The sequence below is a fragment of the Dermacentor silvarum genome, chromosome 1 (genome assembly GCF_013339745.2).
Source record: "Dermacentor silvarum isolate Dsil-2018 chromosome 1, BIME_Dsil_1.4, whole genome shotgun sequence".
Lineage (NCBI taxonomy): Eukaryota > Metazoa > Arthropoda > Arachnida > Ixodida > Ixodidae > Dermacentor > Dermacentor silvarum.
The window spans coordinates 393,317,695-393,345,483 of record NC_051154.1 but is presented as its reverse complement, the minus strand read 5'-3'; the positions used below and the strand labels follow the sequence as shown (position 1 = coordinate 393,345,483).

The window sequence follows — 27,789 nt, the reverse complement described above, 5'->3', positions numbered from 1 at the left end:
ATGTGCTCACCATTCCATCCAAAACTTCAGGTCATGGTATGTGTGTGATGTGGAAATCACATTTATAACATCTGAAAGCAATATGAACAGAGATAAAACTTTATTGCAAAGTTCACTACTACAGCACATTACCCAATTGCTGCAAGGGGTACCAGTGCACTGCTTTCAGTCTCTTTTCCATAACTTCCTTTGACACGGTGTCGTCCGCGTTGTGAAAACAGCTGCACAAACAAATGAACCATTATTGCCATACGACAGAAGACTAAGTACAATACTTGTTGTGTTGATTAATACAATGAGAAATGAGGAATTGAGCATAAACATTAAAAGACTAACGAGTGGTGAAAGCAGCACAAGTAATATTTATGACTGTTTTGAAGCCAGCTTTGTGGCTGGTGAAGGGCCAATTGGAAGCAAATGCATATTTTTAAGTAATTTTAGGCCAGGCACACCAAGCTGTTTTCATTACACAGATTCCTATTGAATAGCAGCAATAATCCCAACATAGGCCTTACTGCATACCTGCTTGGTTAATTAATAATAGTACACACCGTAAGTTTGCACATTATGAAAATTCACATATTTTTCCCCCTCCCACACAATGACCACACTTACAACTCAACACTGCAACCGGTGGCCTGGTTTTGACTTCGACTGATGATAATGGCCAGCTGCGGATGCCAGTGGCAGTACCAGCACTGGAGCTATCTAGTGCTATATGCACAAAGCTAGTATTTTTCCCTTTTTTTGTCAGTCTAGACAGGTCATGCCGCGCATGCATGGAGTGATCTTACTGCTAGCGTGCCACATAAGGTCGCAAGCTAGCTACAGCACCCACTTCAAGCTCAAAGCATTTCAACATGCTTTGTAGAATGGCAGTCGTTAATTCAGAAGGTACTTCGGCGTCAGCAAAGTACACATCTGCCGTTAGAGATGGCCGCACGAAAAGCTGAATGCTACCAGCAAGGCAAGCAGGAATTTCCGCTGACACAAGACTGATTTTTACTCGCAAGTTGAAGTAGCAGTGCTTTATAGCTCAGAAGCCTCTGGACAGCTGTTCTGTGTAAATTTAAATGATACAGAAGGAGGCTCGCCGACTTACAAGGAAGCAGGGCATTCCAACTACAAACTTCAATGCAAGCAGCGACTGGATGATGTGCTTCATGTGGCGGCATGGGCTTCATGAGTGTGTTGTGTAAATTTAAATGATACAGAAGGACGCTCGCCGACTTACAAGGAAGCAGGGCATTCCAACTACAAACTTCAACGCAAGCAGCAACTGGATGATGTGCTTCATGTGGCGGCATGGGCTTCATGAGAACATGTCAGCAGCTGCCTTCTACATACAAAGAATCACAGACTTTCAGTATTTGTGATCATTCCCTGGCACCGGGAGGCAAGTTTAGAAGGCTGCCAGTGGAACTGTTGTGTCCATTGGTCCCAGAGGCACAGAACATGATTTCTGATGACACTGTCATCAAAAGCTTCAAGAGAACTGGCATCTGAAGCTCAACTGACACCACTGAGGACCACCTACTATGGGACGACACTACTGAAGTTTAAGAAACTGGAGGGCCAGCCAGAAGTGCAGATTTCTTAAGCTTAAATTCTTATTTGAAAAGTATGTTTTCAAGGTTCGAAAATAAGACTTGTCCATTCTTGTAAGTTACACCTTTGTTTGATTCTTTGGTAGCTGGCTTTTCGACACAATCTTAGTGTGCTGTAGATTAGGCTGAACTAGGTGGCTGTGGAAATTAACTTAAGATTTTACCCTGCATATAACATAGCCTTCCACTTTGCGTCATTTCCTTAAGTGTTTAAAATAGGAATAAAGAAATGCATAAAAAATACCTAGTGCATATGCTCGTTCCACAAGAAGTATGCTGCAAAGTATCAGCAGGACTGGTATACTGTAGTGATTCCTTTCCCTTCATTTCTATATTGAAATTTTCATCCACTGTACATAGCCAGCCAATCATGATCATGTAGGCAGAATGCTACCCTTACAACGCACAAGAAAATTCCAATAGAATAATTACACTATCCCAGCCCTAGATGCTTTCATAAAGTGTTTATGTAGCACATGGGCATCATACATGAGCTAAATATTCATGTACCTGTCCACAATATTTTATAAATGCTGTAACCACAAGGAAGTTTTCACATATACTGAAAAGTTTTCACATATACTGAAAACTTTTCACAGCTGAAGTCATGATAATGTTAAATTTGTTTAAATACATTGGTACCTCTGACCAAATATTAATGGCAAATCGACAATAGAATGGATTTCAATAATACTTTAGAGGGAATGTGGGTGGCCAGCTTCAAACTTGAGCGCCATGTGACATTGCGGATGCATTCATGCTGTGACTACAGCATGAATGCATCCTGTGATGTATCCAAGTTTTTGTGATTGAGCCTACTTCAGCAAGTTGTCTGGGGGGATGTATGAGCTGAAGCAAGAGGCCAGAACAGGGACTGCTTGCACGAAGCCGTTTACTTTTGGGCAAACTTACCAAGCAGTAGAAAGGTACTTCAGGATTCTAATTTCGTTGCGCTGTGTCCGGCAGCGCCTGAGGCAAACATATAGCCGAGCTTTCAAGCGACCTTTTAGTATTGGCCTACTCATTCACACAGGGTCACAACACAATTACCTGCCTGTCTCCAGTGGGTGAAACTTTCCTAAGAGAATTTTTTGCCCTGCTACTTTGGTGAGTGCATCAGCTCAGTTTGTCTTGTCAAAATGGCTCCCGCTACTTCACATGTAGAGTGCATTTGTTTGATTGCCCTTGTTGTAGATTGCCCTCCTCGGCCGCAGGAAGTCGTAGGTTCAATTTCTACCACCGCACGGCGCCCACTGATTCAAATGGACACAAGTGTACCCCAGCATGGCGTTCGGCTTTCTTCAGGGAGAGGAGCCTGTGCTCTAAATACCAGTCAAAACCCTCATGAGCACAAAAAGAAGTAGGTCTGGGCCATTCCCAATAGTGGCAATTTCCCATGTGGTGTCCCAAATTCCCTTTCGAAGCACTGAGGTCCCATAATGGCCAAACACCAGGTGCAGTGCAAGGACCTTATGAGTGTTGTTTATGTGTGTGGACTGCTTGAAAACTCTTGAGGACTGTGAATGAAGGAAGAAGAAACAGAAGGCGAGCCAGGCGCAGATTGCGTGCTTGGCAGTGTTCAGAAAAGAAACAATAGAGAAGGAAGAAGAGAGGTGGGTGCCAAATGGGCAGAGGGGGCTAGCAACTTAGAAGACGCAGGACCAGTTCGCTGTTTCGGGAGCTCCTGCCGTGGTACCTGAGGCAGCCCTGAGGACAACGCGCCTGCCTGTCGGTGCAGACGCAGAGTGGCGCCTGGTGTGACGCCATTTGGAGCAGGCCTGGCTGTAGCCTGCTCGTAGCCGCCTGTTGGAGCATCTTTAGGCTGTGTCCGGGGTGAGGCCTAACCGAGGCCTTTGCTTTGAAGCCGCCTCTTGCTCGAGGTGGCATGTGAGGTTGTGGCGGTGGAAGCAACCCGCCCGACAGCCGTTCGAGTCCTCGGGCCATGGTAATGCAGCCGTCGCCTGCCTCATCTGATGACCATTGCCGTCACCCTGCCTTGGCTGGCCTTCCACGAGGGTCATCATGCCTTGGGTCGCCTCCAACGGAAATCGTCGCGACTGCTAGACGATCTACCACTGATCGACGACACCATCAGGAATGTAGCCATGAGACGTACTTGCTCTTTTCTTGAACGCTGCGCGTAGGACTTAGTGTAGACGTGTTTGTTTTAGGGACCTTTGATATGTATTCTGTGTTTAGTGCTTGTCTTGTTACAGTCTTATCATCTTAAATTTTGGTTCACATCGGTTCGCGCGTCTCTGACGTTCATTACTGCTTGACTGCACACAGACATATGTGCCAAACAACTATCCATCACACCAGACCGGGAGCATGCTTGTACCTATTTCACCGGTAGGTACCTAGCGGCTGCACTTGCCTCAAGGCCGCCGAGGCTGATGCTCTTCAACAAGGCCATCTGTCGTTGGACAATAAGTGCCCAGAGAGCACGCATGAAATCTCTTTCAAGATGTGAACCCTCACAAGAAGCCGAGCACCAGGCCAAGGGACATCTCTACCCATCAGAAAGAAACGGAGGTTTTCTGGCGGCACGGGGATTTGAACTCAGTACCTCCCACATACGAGGCGGATACTCTACTGCTATACCACTACTGCGGTAGATTCATTCAGTTCAAATGGTTAGTCATGAGGATCTGAGACCGCTTTAGCATCCAAGAGAACCAAAAATTGGGCAAGCTGTTATGTATTCATGGTTGAAATGTTGAAAGCGGCATGGGCAAACGCAGACAAAGGAGTGCTTGCACTCTCTTCATTTCTCTGCCCCTCAGTCTGCATTTGTTTTTTAACTGCTTTAAACATTCTAATCGCTTTAGCTGTACCCATGACTGTTATTTTCATTGTCGACCTATTACAGCATCTGGCATTGTGTGTATAGCACAGAATGACTAACATGGGAGTGCCAATGTTGCTGTAAGTGACTGCCATGTACTTAACAGAAAAATTTATGGAGGCGTAATGGAATAAGATGAGCGTCTACAGCTCCAACAGTATCCCATATTATTATTATTAAGCCCTTGTCTTCAAGGAGCCTACTGGATAATTATTAGGATAGGAACTTTTCCTTGTGTGTGTCGAGGGCTTTACTAAATGCATTAGGAGCAAGTTTGAATTTTTTTGAGGCTACAGCACCAAGTAGTTCACAAGAAAGTTTCTCACTGTTAAGCAACAATGGGAAAGAAGCATTGTAGCTAATATTCAGTAACAGTGACGCACGCTGTTTGCGGCGGTATGCATGAGGAAACAGTTCCCTTTCTTTTTGCTTTTTAGTTTCGCAAGTTTGAATTTGACTGTAGCACGCTGATGCCTACAAGATGAAGAGAAGATATACAATAAAGCTTGCTCAGAGTCGGTTACTTTAGCGAGCCCTGCTCAGATTCTGATCGAGATGTATGAAGCTATGTATGGACTAAATGTACTATCACATATTTCTACTACTAGCACTAAACTTAGTACTAAGTTAAACAGAAAGATACTAAAGAACTCTTCCCTGATACCCAACAACAAACAGCATGCTTGTGTGTGCGTCACTGATGCAGAATGTAACTAACACTTTAATTGTGTTGCCTCAAAAATGAACTTTTTTGAGAACTACCCAATGCTCCGTCCCCAAATAAGGTACGAAAAAAGCAACCTCCTCCCACAGTGGCTAGTAAGGCTGCAGCTAAGCCCCTAACGATTACAATAAAAAGCATGCAAGTTATCAATTGGCTAGATTGCCATGCAGCACATAATACAGGATGCCATTGACCCATGGACGAAAGCCGTATACCCTGCCGTGATGAGTGCTACAGGTGCTGCAAATGTTATCGCAAGCAATTATAATGCTGACACTGCCATTCTAGACACGCTGTTCTGCGTAAGTAGCTGAAGGGCCTCCTGCAACAACTTGGCATTCAAGACAATGCCATCACTGTGGAAGACAAATTGGAGTCAGATCCATCACCAAACTTGTCAAACGGGTGAATATGGTCTCAAAACAAGCACTGGTGTTGCAGTTTTAAGGCAAACCAATGAATGCATACAGGTTGAGAAGCAGCAGAAAGTTCGAAAAACTGAATTGGTAAACTTGATTCAGGGTATCAAGGTAAGAATATGCCACCGACACTCAAGGCAGGCAGATGGATTTGTTTTGTGCCCATGTGAACGAGCGAGCCTGATGCACAAGATCGCAAAAAAAGCTCGACCAATTCTGTTGCCTCAGATGCTGCTGGACGCAGTGCAGTGGCAAATAAAGACCTGAAGTGCCTTCAGAAAACCAACTTACTTGGTTGGTTTTGCTTTCACGTTTTTTGATCTGCTATGTACTCCTTCCGAGTAATCATTATAGATGCAGCATCTGCTTTTTAAGTCTTGTTTTTTTAGGTTATTATTTGCTGGGCCAGCGCACATGCTTCAACCTACCTTCACATATTTTTAGAGGCAAGCGTCATGCTGTGCGATAATCTGGATTGTCTCTTATCACCTCTGGTATACTAGGCCGTACCAATCTGTCATGGCACATGGCTATGATGTGGTTGTATTAGGGGGTCCTAGTGACTCCAATATTTGGTTGCTTTATCATTAATGTGATGCCCCATGATGGTCTTGTTCAGTACTTATAAATATCACATTTCTTCAGGAAACTGCAGTTGAAAGTAAGCGCCAAACCAGTGTTTACGCAAACCGATCTCTGCTCTACCATTTTCCAGTGATTATGCTCTCAGTAACGTGCTTAAATAGATTCTCATTTTCTACGGAAATTGTTCATGTGTGTCACAATGGCTCATAGAGAGATTCAGCTATACCTTTGCAATCCTCCACCTTGAAATCCCTATTCATCGGCTTACAGTAAGAGTCTTAAAATCGATTTCGCTCCTTTACAGACACTTTCGCCCATATTTTCACTGCACATGCTTTCGCTCTTCCCTTATATCCTCACAATTTTCTAGTGGCCCCATGACCTGTGCAGCATTCTCCAAGTGAAACAACTTATTCCATACATTTGCACTCAGTAATTTCATTTCTGTAAGTTCTGTACTAGACACTAGCTAATTATTTTATTCCTTAAAAATTTTATTTCTCTTTCATAGCAATTACTCCGGCTGCTATTGGAAAATAGCAAAACGTTATTTTTATAATGCCTTCAATGAATCAACCTTCAATGATTTAGCCTGCATATCATGTACAGCATGCAGCTCTTCTGCAATGTTTCACCTTAATCCAAAATTTAACTATCTCGATCTAGATGCAGATGCTTGCTATGCATTGCCCTTCTTGTGATTACTTTTATATGTGCACCTATGATTCATCGCAGTGTTCTTAGAGTATCACGGATGAACATCAGTTCTTCCTATTTATGGAGGTGGTGTTATGCAGGCAGTGTCTGACAAATTGAACATCTTTCCTAAAGTTCGGAAAGCAGACACAATTCTATATGAAGGAAGAATAGAACCTGATCACCTTTCTTTCTCATACAATTACCCCCAATGAATATATAAACAAAAGAAAAACTAAATTTTCTTTTAGTTATATATAACCTAAGAGTAACTCATTACTCATTAGTTTGCTGAGCTATCTACAACTGAAACTGTTGCAGCATGTCAGAAATGCTACAGTGCATTGCACATTATGTTTATCATCAGTAAATGAGCATTTTCAGGCATCAAGCTCAGCATATCAAAGATATGATGTTGGCCTTTGGGAGGTTAAAATGTCCACAATTTTGGCCATCAATTCCATCCCGTATGATATAGGCCACATGACAACACAAAAGCATCCAAATAAGCTAACATGTTGACATCTTCAATGCCTATAAAATCATCAGCAACTTTCCACTTGTTGTTGCTTATAGGAAGACCAAATTTACATGTCCCTTGCATAAACTTATGGCAAGAATATCATGATCACAAGTATTAATTTCTATAATTATGACTTAAACTCACTCTAAAACATAATCTAATAAACGTAGCACTGACATATATACATACCTGGCCAAAATATACCCAGAGCCTAACTACAGTGTTGGCCAATTAAACGAGGAAATATAACTTATTTCACTTAAAATATAGTCTGTGGTACTTTACCCAAATATGACTTGAAGGAAACTGCACAAATCTGAGTGGCGATGTGGGCTTGTTGGTTGTTTATGTTGAAATGAGCGAGCTGTAGCGCGAACAGGGAACTAAGATATGAGAAGGCACAATGAAGTGCTACGTGTGTGTATTCTTTGTGCCTTCTCGTGTATTTTTCCCTGTGCGTGCTACAATTTGCTCGTTGCACAAATCTGTTACCAAGCTTCTTATCGTCATTTATTTCATCTTTAAGGGCCTCTGTCAGGGCATTACGTTAGGGGTGGCATATTCATGCAGTCGTCTCTAGCATTCACTCAAACCATTACCAAATGTTCACACCCTAAATGTATAATTGGTTTTAATGATGAACAAGTCTGCAGTTCTATTGTCTGCGAGCATCGACAATACATATCCTGACCTCTGCAGTGACTGATCCGCTACAAATTATCTTTGAGGTTCTTAAGCTGCGTGATTTTGTACTTTTATGTTTAATAATGCACTACGTGAGACCATGAGAATACTTTATATGGCTTCGTTTTCAAATTTAAGTAACTTCAGGGTGATGAACACACACACACTTATGGAAACATGAAAATGAGAACCAGAGGGGGTTTGAATTTACCATGTTTTTTCCATTTCCTGTGGATAGCCAGGAGGTGCTCCAGCAATGACAGTCCAATGTCTGCACCGCCCCATGGAGGCCAGCTGCCACTGAGAAAACACGGATTATTATTATTATCAGATATTAGCTAGAAGCATCACATATGCAAGCCGACTTATGTAGAACAGTGCAAGACAGTTGAAGTGACATGTACATTAGGTGAATATTCATTTAAGACACATGTAACTGCAGTCATCCGTGTAGCTGACTGCATGTCTCTGCAGAGTAATGCAAATAGGCGTGCAGCTTACATGATATATGAAGCTCAAGTGCACTGTGTAGGTTATCAAGTTAGGTGTTGTTCTCTAGAGGTCTTTGTGATCAGTACACGTGATGCCATATGCACTGAAATGTGATGGTAAAGAACCGAGTGCTCCCAGTCATTCCATGAACTCAATACTATTGCTGCAGCTACGTGATAGCAGAAGGCTGTATGCACTAGTTCAAAGAGCTACCTAAAACAGGGTGCATGCCATAATTGATTACATGAATCAGTGGGAAAATGTCACTTGGTGGCTGCCACTAGACATGGGAATGGTTAAGTAGCGCTGCAAAGTGGTACTCAATGCTGGTTCCTAATTCCTTACATAACATTCACTACGTCAAAGAACAATGCCACTAAGTCCTGACCTGTCTGCCATGCAGATAAAGGTTATGCATTGCTGAAGTTGTGCTTGCAGGATGTGAAAAAAAGCTGTCCAAAAGAGAATTTAGCACATGGAGAAGAATGTCAAAATGAAATCTAACCTCACTAAAGTTGTGGTATAGTGGCGACATTTCACACAATATTTCAATAGAACCATGAAAATTTCTGTTAAATTGAAAGCTTGCCTATATTGTTGTATTGTACCCATGTATTAGTGCTATGACAAATGAAGGATCTAAGTTGACAGATGAAGCGACAAACTTAAAATGTCCACGTGCATACATGCTAAAAGGCAGTTTCCCTGTTTCATTACATTTTCCAAACTCTTGCAGAGCTGTTGTATACTCTACGAGTACAAAGCATGGCTCGATAATAGAATAAACCGCACAGTATGTGCTGCCACGCTAACAAATTGGTAAAAGAAAAACAAGGAAAGCTTCTGCTGTCATGATTTTACCATTAAGTGGGCTCAAATACAGCACGAACACATATATCGAGAAAAAAAATTGATTTCAACAAATGCAAGCAACGTGTGGTGTCAGCCCTATTATAACAGTTACCAACTCATGTGAGTAGAAAAGCAGGTGAGAGCACACTGGCTCAGGCTGAGCCATTTGCCTTTCCTGTAAATAAATCCTCACACTCTGAAGCTCATATTGATACTCCCTTCAGTCACGGTGTACATAATTGTGTGCACAACTTATTTTTGCCATTTCTGTGCAGCTGTGTCAAGGAAATGACCACAAAAACTAATGTTAGGGTAAATTAAACATTATGGTTACCTCAAGTACCTTCATTTCACTTCTGAGGGAAATGTATTGCTACCGAAGATAGCTTTGGAGAAGGCACTGCAGTGTTTGACGGAAGGTGTGATGTGGGACATTTCTGTAGCAATTGCAAAATAATTTTCTTCTTTCTAGTAAAGCTTGCAACCAATAATTAACTTGTGCAGGTAACACACTAGTGATTCAGTAATTTTTTATGAAGAGATCTATCATTACAGCGTGCACAACAATTAGATACTTAATCACTCTGTAATTATGGTGAATCATCATAATATGCAGTCATTCTACCATCTTGACTTGCTCTTAATGGAGTCTGCAGCACCTTGGCATATTTTTATGTAAATTTCATACATTTATCGACAGTCAATCATACTTCGTCACTGAAGGGGTTAAGTGTAATCGGGCAATTTTTTCACGCCAGTGTATGAATCGGGAATGCAGAACTTCAACGAGTTCCACTGAACGCAGTGTAAAGAAGGTAAGAGCAAATCACAACATTAAAAAAACATAATGGCCCCCCCATGCCACAAAATTGCTGCAAAACCAGAAAAATGTTGGCTGGTATCAAAGTGGAGCCAATGCACATGAACATGCTTGATAATAATCTACTGGTAAGAGTTCGTGCAATTTCTTAGTCCCGATGATAGATTGATGATGATAAATAATAATTTAGCCTATAAACACATCCATGTAAGTCCCGAACAAGTTGAGATATCCATGAATCGAGCTTCCTGGATCTTGCGTTTTACTCACCTATACCAGAAGGACACGCCACATAAAAGAAAAACCTGCATGCATGCCGGCATCTCTATGATACGAGCACTTGTCAGTTAAATAATAAATCGCACAGCTATAATTTCAGTCAATACAGAAAACAAATCAAGGTGAACACGGTTTCTTCAATAAGTTGTCCCAGACTGACCAAGGTGTTGTGTACTAACAATAAGCATTGGTGCACACGCTTCTTGGACAGCCCTGGGCAGTCAGGGGTGGCCAATCGAAGAGCCTAGTATACATATTGAAAATCAGTCTGCACTCCAGTGAGCTATACATCCAGAGAGAAAAAGATCTCCATTTGTGTTCTCCCTATTGACTGCTCCAACTGTCTCTGCAGCTAAATCTTCGTACACCTTGCTGGTTTGGCACATCCCATTTGCTTAGCTCACTGAGGAAAGACACTGCATTAGAACGTTTTCCTTGTCGTTTGAACTTTGCCCTAGATCATTACTGCACATCTATGCAGCCGACGTCACATGAAAACAATTTAACACTTTATCAGTGACAATCTCTCTCATTTTGGGAATGTTGTAGTAATCTTGCAGTTTAATGCAAGCAACGGCGTAAAAGTTCCTTCACTGCTAAGAATGACTGTTGGCAAATTTTACGCATAGCAGTTATATCCACTAGAGAAGAAGAAAAAAACTCTTGATGCAAACAGCCGCAGCTATGCTGTGTAAACATTTGTATAGCCTTTCATATGAAAGTACCGCACAGTTGAGGCCACCTAAAAATACTGACAAAGAAGCTGTGCTGGACAGCTCTCTAGCTAACGGCATCAGCAACAGCAGCAAATAGTAATAACGAAAGTTGATAATTAATAATTGCATTTAGTAATGTCACCAGGGTGATTTGGAGGTCCGCCAGCATGACAAAGCCCACTAATATAAACGAAGTTGGTTAAAATTCGGCTAGACGAATCGCCTAGCAGCCAGCTAGGTACACTCCGTCTCTGCAAAGACTATTACAAGGTGCCGCGCACACCACAGTGAAATAAATGCAAATGATATAGCTACATCTAGCTCCAAAACTACAACGCTGAATTCAAACACATAAAATAATACAAGATATTTCATAGCATGTAGCATAGCATGACTCGAAACAAGGACGATCGATCGAATAACGCAGACCTTCAATCAAATTAATATGACAGTCAGCCTCTGTGCTAGTAGATCATTCGTACTTGTAATTGGGTTGACAGGGTCCGATGTACATACGCCACGAACTCCAAGGCAAACATAACAATAATAGGGACTGTAGACGAAACTGAAGGAGCGGATTCGCCCGCTTGTGTTTTAAGCCCAAACCGCATTCACGCGATTCTGTGCGCAACGGCGACGAGCGACGAAACGGGCCGTCGCGCGAACAGATCGCTTGGTCTTTTCGCTCAATCGCTCGGTTCTAGAAATTTAGAATACGTCGCTCGTCGCCAGGAAGTGCTATGAGCGACTAGCCAATAGCGCGAAGCCGGAAGTGGATATACATCAGTCAAGTACTACCGATTGTCGCACGGAACGAGCAAACGACTAGATTTTGATACGTGCAAGGATAATAACGTAGTGAAATATTTAGAAATATTTATGCTGCTCTTTACACTAAAACCCGTTAAATTAATAAAGCAAGCGTCACGCCAGTTTCGGCGAGTATTTTCTGCCCTCATAAAAGCAACACCGGGGAGACGTCGCTCGTCTCGTCGCTTGCATGCTGTACGACTTGTAGGCGACGAACGAACGCGACAGCCATCTCCATCGCGTCGCTTGTCGCACTTAAGATTGCCTGAATGCGGTTTATACTTTACGCGGTATCGCAACACGCACTGCTTCAAAATTATGCAAATAGCACATAGCAAGAGGGGGGGGGGGATTGTACGTACCTTTATAAAAGTTGCGACTGCAAGTGACAATCGCCAGGCACGCCTTCTCTTCAGAAAAGGTCTTCTCGGGCGCCGCCGTCTACGTACGTGGCAGCTCCATCAGCAGTGACGCGGTTTGTGCAGTTTCACGATGAGCACTGGCATATAATCATCACTGCACTGCGACAACGCGCAGCCACGGTATTCAAAAGTTGAACCGTGCGCGCGACACATACAAACAAAGCGATCGCCGAGGGCCGCGCCGGTGAAGGCGCCCGCTGCTTCCCTTTACTTACATTCGCGTTAAACTGCGTTGATGAGGACTCGTTCCGATTGCGTTCACGAATAACACACAAACCGCGGAGAACAATGCGTTAACACGGATGCACGAACGAAAATTACGCACGAAAACAGGCCTCGGTATCTGACAGCTGCCGTCCATGTGCTGCCGGCGCAGCAAGCTTACCAGTGTTGCCAAGCGATACATTGCATTGGCCATTCCACGTTTGGTTTCGGTTTTGATTTGACTGAATGTGTCAAAACTTTAGCTTGGTGGTAATTTTTGGCAGTATTTAATTTAATGGGGCTTGAATAAAGTATCTAGATTGACTGATGTAGCAAACTTTTTGTTTGTGCTTGTGCAGTAGCTGATCGTTATATCAGCTACTGCACAAGCACAAACAAAAAGTTTGCTACATCAGTCAATCTAGATAGGAATTCGTGCAGCAGGTTTCCTAACTCATGCTTTAATATTCCCAGGCTGCTTTACATAGGCCGGTATATATGATTGCAAAAGTATATGTTCATGTTCTCTCTCAAAAAGTAGACATATTCATCGGGTGTGGTAGTGAGCCAACGTGCAAAACGATGAGTTGATTGTGTGTGTTTCTGCGATAAAATTCACTTCAACTCGTTACTACCTGCTCGGTGCAAGCACATTCATTTCGATCGAGATGCTTTGCCTATAGCTGCAGTGCAAAGCATCGCATTTGTTACGTGCAGTATAGCTACATCTCGTAAATAAGGCCATGCTGTCCGGCAGGCGCGGTGCTAATAACCCATACTAGACGGCAGTAGCGCACCCAGGATCTCTGCCGGGGGGGGGGAAGCAAACACTTTACATAATATGTAATTACCTTGCTTTAGCCAGAGGAATCCAACAGCAACTCAAATGCCTCATAACTATAATACAAAACATAATTATAATAATAAATCATAATTATAATAATTATAATTTTAATATATAAGGATGATGACAATGTTTATTTCTTCAGCGTTTTACTCAAAGTAATTTAAGAGTGAATGAGTAAATAGAAGACAGTAGGTGATAGAGTGTTTTTGTTAATCCGGAAAATTCGACCTCAAGCCATCTCCTGAATGGTAATGACAGTGTGCACAGAGCGCTGAAGGTGCACGTTGGACTGGTGGGGCTCGACGCGTGAGTGGAGGGGGAGGGGGGTTACAACTACAATTTAGGTATACTTTTAAATCCTTATATGGCAATATAAGGCGTTTACTTGCAGCCATATATGACAGTAGAACGCCTATTTGTACCCTTATATGACGTTATAAAGCCTTACTTGCAGTCATATATGGTAGTATTAGGCCATATCTGGACCATTATATGGCAGTATAAGGCCATATCTGGACCCTTATATGGCAGTGTAAGGCCATATCTGGACCCTTATATGGCAGTATAAGGCCATATATGGACCCTTATATGGCAGTATAAGGCCGTATCTGGACCCTTATATGGCAGTATAAGTCCTTACATGGATCCTTATATGGCAGTATAAGGCCTTATATGGGCACTTATATGTCCAAATATGGCCATATATAAAACATATAAGGGCCATATCTGACATTTTCGTAAGGGATGTGCCATTTGTTTTTCCTTTATGGATGGAAGTAGCTGTGTATGATCCACGAGCTAGATTTATGGCCGAGTACCATATTTATTGAAATCTAGGCTGGTCTCACTCCTAAGCCAGCACCTGAAGGTCTGAAGCCGGTGAAAAAAGTGTTTTACTTGAATGTAAGCCGGACAAGTTAGGGCAACAGACACAAAACGCGAACAGCATTTATTAGTCACGACCCGTCCCAGGCCATGCAGTGTTGTCGTTGCTGCTAGCCTTGTTGCTTACCTTCTTATCATTGTGAGCATAAAAGAGCAGATTATTTTTGGTGCCATTTAGTGCACTTTAGATGCTGCACTCCTTGAAAGCATGCAATCAAGCTTCCTGGTGTGTCACATGCTGCAGTGACCCAGCTCGCCATTGCGTTAGTTATGTGCATTTAGTACAACCTGTTGCTGTTAGCTTATACGCCGTATGACTCGGCCAGATCGCGAAGTATTTCCGCAGGCAATCCATCCTCAAAATGCTTGTTGATACAGACGTCAAGTGGCTGAGGCTGGTCCGTCATGCCACCTGGTATAATAGCGATGTCCATTCAAGCTTGGGAGAGCACAGCCTTCATGCTGTCAGTAAGGTGCCCACAGTACATATCAAGGACAAGGAGACAGTTCTTGGATGACGTTGCCATGTGATCCTAATCCACTAGTCAAACGTGGCACTCGTCATCCGCCTGTTCGCATTTGCCTGTGTGGCAGCATTTCTGGGAAAGGCTTCTTAAGCCGGCAGTGGCTTCCTCTTATAAATTATGTATGCAGGCAGCTTATGTCAATCAGCTGTGCCATGCAGCATCATGATCGCATGTTGCTTTCCGCAAGTAGCCGAGCATATGGCGCCCCTTTGGTGCTGTTGTCATTGGCTTGCTACACCCCAGGCAAACCAAAATAAATGAAAAGGGGTCAGTTTACAGCACTCTAAAAAAGGGGGTCAGTTTACAGCACTCTACTGCAGCCACTTTTGGTTGGCTGGAGTGGCCAAGTAGAAAATCTGACCCTGGTAATATGCTTGCTCTGGTATTTTTGTCTCACATAAATGTTTTAGTTGAGTTTATTGTCGCTTAACACTATTGCCACAATTTCCTGTGTAGAACAGTGTCCCATGAAAGCACAACTATGCTTGCTCTCAATGCATACAAATGTACGAGAAGTGTTTGCAGATTATCTGCATTTGCTGGTGGTAGTAAAATTAAAAGTGTGCAGAAATGACAGCAGTGGGATAGTGGGCATAAAGAAACAGCTGTGTGCGAGACTAGCTTGATGGCTCCTTTAACTAAGCCGCCATAAAGCGATCTCGATGCCTGTGGAGATGGCCATTTTCACTGCGTCTTCCAAGGTCATAAAAAATTGTCGCCACACAGAAGAAATAACTATAGAAAATGAAATTGTACTTCTATACTATAAGTTAGATGGTGCACTGCGCTCGTAGTCACGCAGGTCTCCAAAACGGCGCTAGAAAACATAATTGGTGGACTAATCTTTTCTTATGGTAATGGTCACTTGTGTGCTGAAATCTAGGGTTTGACGAAAACTCGTCTGGCGAGGAAGGAACGTGGCTGAATAAACGTACACTCACCAACTGAAGTACACAAAAACTACAGATTGACGTTTTGGCACCCACTACGGGTGCCTTGTTCAAAATGAACGAATGCATGGTGATCTTTATTATATATGCGTCGGAAGACATAAGGCCCTTGCGTACAACTCAGGGAGGGGGCCCCGTGTCCGGTTTATTGTGTTAGTCGTAGATTGTAGTATGCAAAATGATTCAAGAAGCAATCGGGATGATAATTTCTTCTCTTTCGATGATGAAAGCCGAATGCCAGTTAATACTGTGACCAGTCTTCTCATGATGCTCTACTAGGGCGCTGGAAACCGTGTGTCCTTTGGCTACATCATTGCGGTGCTGCTGTAGCCTTCTTTTAAAGTTTCCCGTCTCGCCTACGTAGCACGCCTGGCAGTCCTGGCATGGAATTTTGTAGATGATGCCGGGATATTTTTCTTTTTCGAAGCAGTCTTTGACTCGGACGAGTTGTTGTTTTAGCTTGCTTGAAGGGACGTGGCAGATTTGTACATCATAATCTTTGAAAACTCTTGACATTGACTCGTTCACGCCTCGTGCATAGGGGAGAGCAGCCCGTTTCCTTGTTCTCATCGGTTTGATAGGGGGTTCAGCGGCACACTTTTCTTCAGTCTTTATAAACTGGCCAGGGTAGTCATTACTGACCAAATCCTGCATTACTCTCAACTCAGCTCTGCGTGCGTCAGTAGTCGAGCACAATCGGAATGCAAGGGTGAACAGTGTAGAGGCAACAGATCATTTGTGTCCAACAGGATGGGCCGAATCAAAGTGCAGATATTTCCCTGTGTGGGTAGGCTTCCGATAAACGCTTGTTGAAAGGCCGGATGCAGTACGCATGACTTTAACGTCAAGTAAAGCCAGGCGACCATTAACTTGTTTTTCAACGGTGAATTTTATTGTGCTTTGGAAAGCCCTTGAAGATAAAGCCCTCACGACGTTCCAGCCCGCTCCAAAATTGTGCCTGCGGTATGTCGACGATTGTTTTTCCATCATCCGCTGCAAAGACGTCGTACCTTCTCTGCAGCACCTGAACTCTTTCCAAAGCACAATAGAATTCACCATTGAAGAAGCAGTTAATGGTCGCCTGGCTTTCCTTGACGTTGAAGTCATGCGTACTGCATCCGGCCTTTCAACAAGCGTTTATCGGAAGCCTACCCACACAGGGAAATATCTGCACTTTGATTTGGCCCATCCCGTTGGACACAAACGATCTCTTGCCTCTACACTGTTCACCCGTGCATTCCGATTGTGCTCGACTACTGATGCACGCAGAGATGAGTTGAAGAGAGTGACGCAGGATTTGGTCAGTAATGGCTACCACGGCCAGTTTATAAAGACTGAAGAAAAGCGTGTCGGTGAACCCCCTATCAGGCCGATGAGAACAAGGAAACGGGCGGCTCTCCACTATGCACGAGGCATGAGCGAGTCAATGTCAAGAATTTTCAAAGATTATGATCTACAAATCTGCCACGTCCCTTCAAGCAAGCTAAAACAACAACTTGTCCGAGTCAAAGACTGCCTCGATAAAGAAAAATATCCCGGCATCATCTACAAAACTCCTTGCCAGGACTGCCAGGCAGGCGTGCTACGTGTGTTCTTCAGTTGGCGAGTGTACGTTTATTCAGCCATGTCACTTGTGTGAAGGTTTTTTTGTATGTGTAAATTAATGTTGATGGCATAATTATGTAATCATGCAGTGCTTGGAAAGCAATGCTTGTGCACATTTCTATATTGCATCTAGTGACCGCACAGATCAACGAAAAAAAAGAGTGGTCGTACAGACTACACATGTATTTGAAATTCGGCTACCCATTGTCAAGGTAGATGTTAGTGAGTTCATCTAGCTATAGATAGCACTGAATATTCTTGCAGATCATTGTCAATTTAACAAATTTAGTGATTGCTATTTATGCTTGGGAGATTTTTATGTAGGAGTGTCTAAAAGATTTGTTAAAATTCTACTGTATAATTTAGTTCTGCTCATGCAGGTCAGCCCACTACAACTAATAAATGTGCCAGAATGCCAGAAAACAGTAGAGTTGAGAAAATGCATAGTGTATATCGTCCAGTATAAAACCTGTGAGCTGCAAGCTATGTATGTGTTATTATATATTGCAGGTGTATGCTGGATCCGGGCAATGGATAGAAAAGGCTGCTTGGGGGACATTGTTACGGTCTACGTCTGACTATGTTCTGCCGTATGGCGTCCACAATGTATTGGATGCCAGATGAGCTTAAGAACAGAAGCGTGACCAGGACTTTGTCCATCCAATCGCGATCCAAGGGAAGGACTGAGGCCAGACCAGCCGTGACACCACAAAAGTTGTCATCCTTGAAAAGTATATGAACATACTGTTCCAATGAAAATAATTTTTCAAATGTAGCAGCACTGAACTGTTACAACTACTGAAGGTGCTGCTACGCTCGACAAAACAGTGCACTTAACCTGTATTGATGTGCCATCCTTAATGATAACTCCTCAGAGTAGTGGGCTTTTTACTATTGAATGTAATATTGCTATAGAAAACGTCCAAACTAGTGGCTCGTATCAACCAAATTTCATATAAAGGAGACATTTAAAACATGTCTGCTATTAATCTACATACAGTTGTGGTCTGTTTCATTCTGAAGAAATTACAATTTTATGCTGTCTTGATGTACTGTGAGCACAAGCATAGCAGCACTATCCAGTGTGCCTGAGAATTCCTTGACAACGGTAAGTGCAGTGAAATTACATCAGCAAAGGAGAATGCGGATTTGTAGGAGCACTACTAGGGTGCAATTTCGCTTCACTTTCTGGAAGATGATAAACGAGCTAGCCTAAATGTTAACAGTTGGGAGCCCCAGTGCTGATCAGAATGCTTTAGTCTATCATTAGCTTTTATCCTTACTGGTTCTGATGGGTGCTAGCTGTGTGCATTAACTGATCTACTCATGTATAGATAGCACATGCAAATAGCCGCAGTAAAAGCAAAGCTAGTGCTAAAGCACTGTGTTGCGATCATCTGCTACTGAAATATTTCATGTTAAAACTGTAGAAAGAATTTGATGCATGTGAGTGAACATGCAAAAAGTAACCTGCAGTTTGGTTATTGAAAATGGAGCTTTGCAAAAATATTTCATTCAACCGTGGGCATGTTGTTGGGAGCTTGCAATGTGCATGCTGGAAATAATTGTTTAGATGCTTTCATTACTTTTGTACTCGTGATTGCTTTTCTTGCGCAGGCCTCCTCCAGATCTTCATGGGCAACAGTGTCACGCCGGAAGACAAGAAAAAAAAGATTGAAAGAAGTGCGCAGGCAATTGGCGCAGAAACTCACTGACGTGCAAAGAAGGTAGTGCTACTGGTACTGATAGCTACGGGGCTTGTCCCAAAAGTTTGTGCAGTGAGCCAGCAAAAACGCGGCAGAGAATGTAGTGACATGAACTGCTCAAACTTCTGGGACAGACTTTGTATATTGACCTTACCAGCTTAGCACTCCTACCTTTCTTTGTGGAGTTAGTGCTTACCGTATTTACTAAAAAATAGGTCCAACATGAGTATAGGTCGACCACTATATATTGAATTAGTTGAGAAATTTAGAAAATTTTAGTTTGAATTAAGTCGACCAATATCTTTCTTTAGCAGTAGTAGTGTAAACTTAAATTATTTCTCTTAAGAATCTTGGGTGGTGGGTGGGTGCCTCAGTTTTGAGCTCCATTGGTCTCTGTGGCTCGCTGGGCTTGATCGAGAAGAGCTGTCTGGCTCTCTAGATTTTTGCTAGCAAGCCAAACGTCCCGCTGCCTGTTACTTGGAATTTGCGCCGTTAGGGGGTGAATTTAGAGTTTGGAAGTCGTTGCTTACATATCCACATTACATGGACGAGACTTGGCCGCTCCCTACACCAAGGGAAGTGGCAGGGTGTATGCATCTTGCGAAGTATTTGGATGTATGGATATGCGTGGAGGACCACACAAATACCGATGGAACGAAAAATATTAGGTCTATCTTTAAGAGACGGGAAGAGAGTGTGGATCAGAGAGCAAATGGTGATTGCCGATATTCTTGTTGACATTAAGAGGGGAAATGGAACTGGGAAGGCCATGTAATGCGTAGGATGAATAACCGGTGGATCATAAGTTACAATATGGATACCAAGAAAGGGAAGCGCAGTCGAGGACGGCAGAAAACTAGGTGGGGGGATGAAGTTAGGAAATTTGCAGGCGCAATTTGGAATCGGCTAGCGCAAGACAGGGGTAATGGAGATCGCCTTCGTCCTGCAGTGGACATAAATATAGGTTGATGATGATGTGTGTTCGTAAGAAGTGCCAGTACCTGGCTTGTTTCCCTGTACGGTCTGGGTGTAGGTGGCTGTATTTTTGTCTCTTTGGTCTTCGAGGATGTCGTGCTTGTGGATCAGGGGTTCCTCGTAGGGATCCTCGAGCAGTTTGATAGGCCTTCTCATTTCCCTTGGGCCCAGTGTGTGCCAGGCACTACATCATTGCGTGGTGCCATTCTAGGGTGGTGCCTAGCATGCTGTGGATTTTGTGTGGAATGGTGCCCGTTATATATGAATGGACAGCTGCCTGGGAGCGCGTCAGGACCAATAGAGATTGTTCTTCTGCCTCTGCATCTCGAAAGGCCTGCACTATGGCTGCTGCCTCCTCCGTGCACCCCAAAGGGGTCCGAATGGAGCCAGTTATCACTGTGGACTATTGTGGCTAGTATTGTGAATTTGTTGCCACTCTACGCAAGTCCGTGTAGTATACGTCTGGATTTCTTCCACGTTTGTTTTGTAAGGTCTTCGATCGTGCTTTTCTTCTGCTTTGGTTGTGTTCCATGCTCATGTTCTTTGGGATTGCTGCAACAACTTTTCCCTCTTCTGTATGTTGAGCAGCAAAACTCTTTCTTCCCTGCTGTACTGCCCACTCAGGGGCATCCCACCTTTTACAGCAGAACCCTTCCTAGTTCTGTTGAATTCATATGCTCTCGGTGTGCCACGACCACCACCGTGGTATATTCATATGCGACGTAAATACCAAGAGCTTCCGCTTCCTGATGCTCGTGTGTTTTGGTAGCTCCGGAAAAGCCTCGTATGCTGCCCTCATGATGGCGCTCACTTTGGTCGTCTTGGCCTTTTTAGCTTTTGAAAAGGGAGGTGAGTCAATGCTGCAAGCTGGATCCTCTTCGTACTTGCCAGAGAAGTCATCCTTGATGGATGCTGCACAGGCGTCCTCGGCACCCCAAATGACGATGTCTTTAATGCTGTCGAGTGTGCTGTATATGCAGCATCATTTAAAACCAGTCTGAATCTCAGCTGGCAAGCACCCTCGCACATTCGGAACCCATGTTGAGACTTTGCTTGTCTCGATGATGGTCCCCAAACATACTTTATTAGATTTCTTAGTACTAGTGTTGCTTTCTACTTTGTTGTGTATATTTACTACAGGTTACAAATAATGTACTAGTAAAGCAGGCGCCCATGTGCTGCTTGAACCCAGGCGTGGTAGAGGAATGCCATTGCCTCGGTACTTTTGCTAGCTTTTTTTTCATGAATATAGGTAGAAATTCGTTGGTAACATAGATTGGGTAGCTTCATTAATTTCGAGAAAAAGGACCTATGTACAGTAAATACGGTATTTTTGTTTGCATGTATATGATGGCTGCGTGTGAATTACTGTGCAATAAAGCTTTGAAACCATCAATCAAAGGTGTATTTTCTATTTAGGAACTGTCGGACAGCATAATCAAACATGCTTGATGACGCCACTAGGGATCGTATTCTCGGAAAATCACATTCGGAAGTAGTTTCACTTACGCGAGAATCGGCACTGCATTCCTGCGCACAAGCGTCGGGAAAATGCAAGAGCTTTCGTGGGCCGAGCCATGAACTCTCGCGAAAGTGAAACGATCGCTGAAAGTGATTGCCAGAGAATACTGCCGCAATTGCGGCCTGTCGGAATAGAATATTCCGACAGGCTTGCAAACCGACAGGCTGACGCCGACAGGCCGACACCGACAGGCGGACGACGACAGGCTGACACCGACAGGCGGAAGCCGACAGGCTGACATCGACAGGCTGACGAACCGACAGGCTTACAGGCCAAAATAACATATAGCCGACAAGCCGACAGCCTGTCGGATTTCTTGACTGGGTATATATATATAAGATGCCCACGCATTACGAATCGCCATAGGATTTAGCCACGCTAGAATTTAAATTTCTCTTTACTGAAGGACACTGCTTCAGCACAGTAGACAAGCGTGCTAACCATAATTTGCTGTATAAGGAAATGAGCACACAGATCAATCCATACTAGGTTTGACAGTGAGTGATGAACACAACATGTAGGAAAAACAGGAAATTCTGCAATTATGAGGCAAATAAGTAAAACATAGTATTGTTGGGATGACCGCCGCAAAGTAAATTTATATTGAAAGCATTATATAGACGGAACATTTTAAACTGACGCATACAGATGGACACACCCAGTAGGGGGCACGTAGTCTTATAATTAATGCAAAAAGTGTATCCCTAAGAAGCGGTGCATGTAAAGATGCAGCATTGAGTTCGACACATCTGTCATTAAAACCAAGCACATCAAGAGTGTACAATCACGCTAAGTGCGAAAAGGGGCAAGGGAACCTACCAGCCTTTCGGCGGCGAGACAGGAAAGTGGCAGCCATCCAAGGCGCCGATGGCTTGCGGGAAGCCTGTGACGGCGTAGAACTCACGCATGTGGGCACTCGTATTGTTGGGATGTACCATTCCTAACCATTCCCCTTCAAGCAGATCCACCACGGCAGTACAGAATTCTTGATGTAGAACATTCAGAGTGGAGCGAGCTATATCAAAGAGGTGGGCAATCGTTCTGTCCTCGGCGCTGGAGCACAAGCGGTATAGTGCCATTGCGACACGTTTCTCCAAAGAGATCGGCTTCATCATGTTGGTGGTTTGCAGCTCAAAGACCGAGCGGCACGATTCCACTATGTACCGAAAGGTGGACGGACACACACGTAGCGCTTGTTTGAAATGAAATTCGCTTAGGTTTGGTAGAGTGTCCTCAAACCACGTGTCGCATCTTACAAAGCGCCTCCGTTCCCGGTGGGCGGAAGGATAATGCTCTGCCAGCACGGCTGCGATGGTGAAATTGTTCGCCATGAGCTTATCCTCGAAGTTCATTAAGGTAGACTCTGCCTCTTGAAGTTCATCGTCAAGTTGTTGTTCTTGACGTTGACGCCGGGCTCTTGCGCACAGATAATAGGCTAGCACTCGCTCATATTCTGGACCAGCAGGAACAAACGCCGCCTCGTCGCACGCCACCATGTTGTTCTGGATTGGCTAGGCATTCGTCTTGGCCGGCATTCACTTTGCAACACCTCATAGTAAAAGAAATGCCATGTTTATTGAGAAAACATAGATTAAGCTTGTTTTTATTTTTAATATACCACGTAAAACAATGACTATTTAGAAGTTTTTGTCTTTTTTATCTACATCTTCAAAAAACGCGCTCGTGTCTGTCGCCATATTTTTCTTACGGCGAGTGCGCTCCGTTTTCCCGTTTAGCACCGCGTAGCCTAAAGTTTCACTCAAGGTCCCGAAGTGCACTCCCCGTAAGTGCACTTAACTTGCCCGCTTAACAGGGATATTACATAAAAGAGCGACCTCGGAGTGTTCAGATTCCTATCTATGTGCTTTACGGCGTTGTCGTAGTCAGGAAAAAGCGGAAGACTCGGGCAGGGAGGTGGTCGGCGCAGAACAAACCAAGTCAAATGTTACACTCTGGTCATTGTACAAAGAAAAATTGCTTATCTTTTCTACACTGAGGAATGTACGGAAAATGAACTCGTTTGACAGGGACACACCAATTTCGAAAGGCGAATGTGTTGGAGTTTATTGGAGAGGCAATTCCCTGAAGCACGGAACAGACAACTTGTAACAATGTCGTTGACAATGCGTAAGAAAGGCATTTTCCAAGCATGACACCTTTCACCACAGGCCAGGAGAACGAGATATTGTTCCCATTCAATGGTTTCGTCTTACCATCCAAAAACCCTGCACATCCCTTTACATTGCAAGAGTCGCGCGCTGACAAATGTTATTGAACGACAACAGTACATTCAATCTTAGTGGGCGGGTGTTGGTTGTGGAGGAACTAAGTGATCTGAAAATATTTGCAAAAGGCTGCTCGCCCTCTTCAAAGGAAAGGTATTTGCTTCTTGAAGTGGACACAACTGATTTTGGACCGTTCATAACAACAGCCACTTTCCTGGAGCTCGTAAAAATACTTGCCTCTTACACAAAAGGTTTTAGTGGTGCACTGTCACATTCGGATCAGATCAGAAAAAACTATTCACAAGCTCGTCACTATTAAATATGGATGTGGAAGTACCTCAACAGTAAGTTTTCTTGTGATTCATGCAAATACACATTCTTTTCTTTTTACTATCGCCAATGGCCTGGGTAAAAATGTTCGTGGGGGTGTACGCATGCGAGATGTTTCTGCGAAGCCTTCAGGCAACTTTAAAAGCATGGGTGCTTGAGCAGCTTGCATTGTTCTGACAAGCTAAATCGTTTTAAGTGCGAAAATTGTAGGAAAGTAGGAAGAAGGCGACATGACCGAGCCTAGGCTAACAAACACGTTTATGCTCCGATGGCGGGAATTTAGGCAGAGTCGGAGAGGGGAGGAAGAGGGAAAAAGGAAGGGGTGAATTAACAGCGCAGGCGCTTGTTGAACCACAATCATCATCTCAAAATGTAGTATAATTCTTATATAATATCAATGAGGACTCGGGCCAAACATCATCCGATGCACATACCCTGATTTTGAATGAACCATTTGTCATTCCTCAAAATGAACGTCAACTGCAAAAACTGTTTCATGATCGCAAATTCGAGTAAAGTATCATGCCATCATAGTTTAAAGTGAAAAGCTGTCTTCACCTTCAGTTTGCCCTGGTATGTCATCATGGCCATTATGTGCTGTTAAAGAACGTTCGATGAAACGACAGTGGCCACGGCATATTGACGAACGTATAATGGCCTGCTCGATAAAACTACGTTGAATAAAACGTCATTGAAAGAAACGTCATATATATATATATATATATATATATATATATATGTGTGTGTGTGTGTGTGTGTGTGTGTGTGTGTGTGTTAAAGTACGGGCACATTGTATGTGGGCATAAATTGAAGAAAACTTGCTGGAACGACTTCTTTTAAAAAACGCTGCTTTACGCACTCAAGTTGCGAGAGGACAGATAACTTTCCATATTCCAATGTTATGCGATAAATGTTCTAGCACTAACGACCGCCAAAAGTCTTTGCAGTACAACGCGCTGATATACGCTGATGTGTAAAAAAGCGAGAAGGCGACGCGTCAGAATATCACACCGCCCAACGGGAAAAAGTTCTGTGCTACAAAAATAGGCTTTGTATATTAGTGCATATCTATTTATTACCTAAGAGGTTTTGAGAACATAAGAGGTCTTGCTCGTGACGTATCAGCAACTGCCCGTGCGGGGAAGCGGAAATCGCACCAGAAATGGGTTTTCGAAAAATCTCTGTAGACTGGAAGATATGTCATGGCTGTGCGATGCGTTGGGTAGTGTGCAGGATGCGTTAGGATGCAACAAAATAACTTACAGTCCACTGAATGAGCGCGCAACGTGCCATTTCCATCCACAGGCACAACAAAGGCCCAGTCATTCCACAGTGGGTTTCCATGTTGAGGTCGCCCGCGTATAATCATGACGGGTCAGCAGCGTCTCGTGTAAATAAGCAGCAGCACTCGTGACCTCCTCGCATTCCAGGAAACCTGGATTAGATATCGGGAAAACTAACATGAGTCGATGAAGTCAAAGTCAATGATTCCCAAGCTCACCTTGAAGAATGAATGAATGAATGAAAGTCCTTTATTTAGAAGTGGGGAGGCACAGGTCCTCTGTGGGGTAAATGGGACATCAATGTCGTCACTCTTCAAATAATTTACTGTGTCAAGAAATAGGCGTTCTTATGTAGGAGTGTGCACTTGTACTAAGGCGGTACGTGACCAGTGCTGTGGTGTGTCCGTCCCCCTAAACCACCCTGATCAGGCCGCTCCGTCTAGCATATGTTGCGAATAATAACTGCGTATTAAAATCCGTGAGCAGTGCTTCACGGTAGCTAGTAAAATGTAAAGTCTGTATGGCCATTCTGCCTGTGATGGACGCGGAACATTGCCACAAAGGTCTGCACGGCATAGCAGACCTCAGTGCGTGCACGTCACAGTCGTAATGTCAGGATGTCGCCATTTTGCCACAGAGTATGGTGTGTAGGCCGAGTTTCCAAATACCTTATTTACAAAAACCTCCTGAGCGCGTGAAAGTGAAGACTTGCTCGAGAATAGGGCAGGCGGGGTAATCTGCTTGAGGCGTTGCTTGCTTGCAGTACGCAGGAACGTCCGTACATAGTGCATGGTGGTTACCGAGGGAGCCATTTGGCTTAGGAGGTCATACGGGCTCACCGTGAGGGGTGGGGGCTGAGAAACATTGGTCGAGCCACCTGCGGAAGCAGCAGTGGCGTGTGCCGCAGTATTGCCCCCGGGCACACCCGTATGCCCCGGCGTGCAGATGATTTCTAACGGACTATTTGCCTTCTCGTGCCTACGAAGGATAGCTTGAGTAGCAGAAGCTGTATCTTCTTCCGAGGCTGGGCGAAATATTTCAGAGTAGGCTGTGTACGAATCCGTATAACCGTGGACAGGTTTCCGGACGGTATATGGGAGGCTTGCAGCGGCTCCCCAGATAGCCAGGAGTGCAGCATGCGCTGGGGTACCGCACGGGAGATGGCAGCTATAGGCCCCTGAGTAAGCAGTCGTCTGCGTGCTAACCCATGCCATGTAGGCCCGGTCATTTGATACAGCAGCATCAGTATAGATGTCGATTGTGTCCAAGCTCGCTTCCTTGAGTTGACGTGTGGCAAGAAGTTTGCGAGCAGGAACGTTGTTCCGAGATATAGGACGGAGAATGTGTCGAGAAGCAATAGGGGTTTCCTTAGGGGGTACAGACATATCAAGAGGAGGTGCGTCGTTATGTTGCTGGCAATCCCAGGCCAAAAGGCGACGACCTTGCGGCGTATTTTCCATGCGGATATGGTGTCGGGTGTGGGCTTGGCGGATGACGTCTTACAGTGGAGGGAAGCCTGCAGCGCATTCAAGTGCAGGTATCTTAGTGTGTTTGGGGAGCCCCGTGACAGTGCGCAGAGTGGCCCTGTGAAGATAACGAGTATATAGGTGCACCGTACAAGATCTTGCCAATGGCCACAGCCTTGGCGAGGGTACAACATGCCTGTTGTCGCACTCCCCCGTATTTGTTAGAGAATCAGTTTCAGTTTCAGTTTCAGTTTATTTCTTTCGTAAGTAGGATACAGCTTACATAAGTATACAGAAGGAGGTCCCAGAGCATGTAGCTGAACGGGGACCTCCTAACAGAAAATATACATTTGTGCTAATACATAACTTAAAACAGCAATGTAGTAATCACTAAGTGGAATATTAGGCAAATTAAATAAAGTACAAACTGGAAATAATACAGAGTCACTAACTATTAGTACAATTAAGGTAGTAGCTAAAGCATTCAAAACAAAACGAATGAAAAAAGTTTATTATGTGCATAATTGTAAATCATATAAAGGAAAAAGACACGAAAGATGAATGAGCCGGAGTGAAGTGAATAGACTAGATATGTGATCAGTTTTATTTCTCTAGTAGAAAAGTGAATAAGGTTTTCTTGAAGAGACCTAATGAAGAAGAGCGCTTGACATCTAGTGGGAGGCTGTTCCAAGTGGACAATGCTGCGAAATATCCAGATTGTTTTCCATAATTAGTATGAATTAGTGGCAATAGGAAATTATTGCTAGCTGCAAACCTTTTGCAGTTC

The 27,789-nt window shown here is 43.8% G+C and overlaps 1 protein-coding gene and 1 long non-coding RNA gene across 3 annotated transcripts in view; one reads left to right on the top strand and one right to left on the bottom strand.

The window, feature by feature from the left end:
- LOC125942482 (uncharacterized) overlaps positions 1 to 21,889 on the top strand; it is a 354,793-nt gene extending 332,904 nt beyond the window's left edge. The window contains exon 6 of one of the 2 annotated variants that reach the window (XR_007465143.1): positions 21,429 to 21,889. The gene's annotated coding sequence lies outside the window, so the exon portion shown is untranslated. The remainder of the gene's footprint in view (positions 1 to 21,428) is intronic. The other variant, XR_007465142.1, reaches the window with a different exon arrangement.
- Positions 34 to 7,695, bottom strand: LOC125942495 (uncharacterized). Its single transcript, XR_007465153.1, has 3 exons — positions 7,592 to 7,695; positions 4,839 to 4,929; positions 34 to 221 (listed from the first exon to the last, which is right to left on the bottom strand). It is a non-coding gene; the product is annotated as an uncharacterized LOC125942495 (long non-coding RNA).
- Positions 21,890 to 27,789: the final 5,900 nt, after the last annotated feature.